Source organism: Mus caroli, chromosome 15, assembly GCF_900094665.2.
Source record: "Mus caroli chromosome 15, CAROLI_EIJ_v1.1, whole genome shotgun sequence".
Classification (NCBI taxonomy): Eukaryota; Metazoa; Chordata; class Mammalia; order Rodentia; family Muridae; genus Mus; species Mus caroli.
In genome coordinates, this window is record NC_034584.1 from 90,407,930 (window position 1) to 90,410,429 (window position 2,500).

A 2,500-nucleotide genomic window follows, 5' to 3' on the forward strand; every position below is an offset into this window, starting at 1 on the left:
CTTCTTCTTCTTCTTCTTCTTCTTCTTCTTCTTCTTCTTCTTCTTCTTCTTCTTCTTCTTCTTCTTCTTCTTCTCCTTCTTCTCCTCAACCTTATCCCCATTTTCCTCCTTCCTTTTTATTTAGAAAAAACCTTTCTGTGTAGCCCTGGCTATCCTTAAATTCACTGAGATCTACCTATCTCTGCCTACCAAGTGCTGCGATTAAAGACGTGTGCTACTATACTGGAGCTGTGGCTTTTTCTTACCTTGGCCTGTGCATAAAGTCACCTAGTACATGCTTGCTTGGGCTCTGGCCTACATTGCTGAGAGACTTTCTGTCTCTGGATCATTACTTATCTAGGAAGTACTGACTGCCTATACCATGGACCCACCATTATAAGATCCTGGGACATGTCTCCCCAAAGTTAGGGTTCTCGAATTCTTTCCAGACCGAATTAGAATCCTGGATGAAACTCCAAATTGTTAGAAATAAAACCTGGGTGTCAAGCACCCGACATGCAAAGAACGTAAGCGCACTGTTTAGGTTTGGTCAACTTGACCCAAGTTAGAGTCACCTGGGAAGAGGGGTTGCCTCCATCAGATTGGCCTTCGTGCATGTGTATGGGCTGTCTTCTTGATTAATGCTTGATGTGGGAAGGCCCAGCCCACTGTTGTCAAAGCTACCCTTGGACAGGGAGGTCGTTGGTTGTGTAAGAAAGCAAGCTGAGCAAGCCACATGAGCAAGCCAGTTAGCAACACCTCTCTATGCTTCCTGCTTCAAGCTCCTGCCTTGGATGATGGACCATGACCTGGAATGTGTAATATCCTCTTTCCTCCCCAACTTGCTTGGTGTTTATGCAGCAACAGAGGGTGAACTGAAATGACCGGGATAAAGTGAGAGTGAGCCTGGAAGGCAGCTTCTGCCTTTGCAATGGGGTGGGTGCTTCCCTCAGGTAGCAAGCTCACTGAGCAGGGAAGAGATACATTTTCATCCTGACCTCTCTGTATGTATCTCTGTGCTGTATCCTCTCTGGCTGGCAGCTGATCTCACAATCTTTCAAAACGGACTAGTTTTTTTTGGGGGGGTGGGGCTCAAAGGAGATGAAGGAGAAATGGATGTTTGAGTTGGTTGCTCCTGGCCACTGAGTTTTGGAACTCCAGTAGTTGTGTAATCAGAAAGTTTTTACAAGGTGGGGAAGGTTTCAAAATAGTTACATTCCAGGGATCAATCTCAGGTTAAAAAAAAAAAGTAAATATTTCCCTCACAAGCCAGGCTCAGCTACCATTCCTTAGTAAGGTATTTAAAAGAATCAAATTGACAGCGACAAGCACAAGCAGACATGAGGATTCGGTCTACTTTGTCATGTTGGGAAGAGGGACAAAGAGATGGACTGACCACCTCCTTCCCTGCCCCTGTTTGCTTTTGGTGTCCTGACGTGAGATTTGGGCTGAAATAGAAGGCAAGTCATATGGGAAGTTAGGGTTACAGTCAGGTTCTGCTCCCATTCACCGCACTGTCTCAGTCCAGTCTCTTCTACAAGGCAATCAGACAAGGTGCCAAGTATTTCCTGCAGGCCAGGTCACTGCTGTCTGGGCCCTGGCCTTGTGTGAGATTGCTGGTGAAATTCCAGTTTCTTGGAGTCTGTCTATTCTTTCAATGGCCTGAGACCCAAAAGGCGGGTTCAAGTATGTCTTCAGAGTATACCAACAGATATATTGGGGATTTGTAATGGATTTTATAAAAGAAATAATGCTTTTGAAAATTAAACGTGGAAAATACTCGAATTTCACTCAAGTTTACCCTAGTGTCACAAACTGAGCCCGCAGGCAACTTCTCCAAAAAGCTACAACAGAGCCTCTCAGGACTAAGGTGGACGAAGTTAGAGGCGTTGTTGTTGTTGTTTTTGTTGTTTGTTTGTTTGTTTGTTTAAAAAACCCAGAAATGAGATAATTAAAAGGTATACCTGGTGTATGTGCACGTATGTGCATGTGTTCCTATGTATAGGTATGGGTATATGTGTGTCACGGTAGACATGTAGCGATCAGAGGATGGCCTTGGGTACCAATCTTCACTTTCTGACTTTGGAGACAAGGTCCCTAGTTCACCTATGTGTGTGACAGACTAACTGGCCAATGAGCTTCTGGGGATTCTTTTGTCTCCGCCCACCCGCATCTCCCATAGGGCCACAGTCCTTTCCCTCTTGGTGGTGAAGCCTCTGAAGCAATGTGTGTTCCTTAAACATGATGGATGGAAGTGAGAATTCTCCTTACTAAGCGTTATGCTGCTGGGTGGAGCTGGTGTACACTTTTGATCCCAGCACTTGGGAGGCAGAGGCAGGCGGATCTCTGTGAGTTCGAGGCCAGCCTGGTCTACAGAGTAAGTTCCAGGACAGCCAGGGCTACACAGAGAAACCCTATCTCAAAAAACTAACCAACCAACCAACCAACTAACCTACCAAATAAAATGAAAGATGTGGCTCTTGAACTTAAATTAGTCCCAAAGTAATTGCTACTAAAAGGG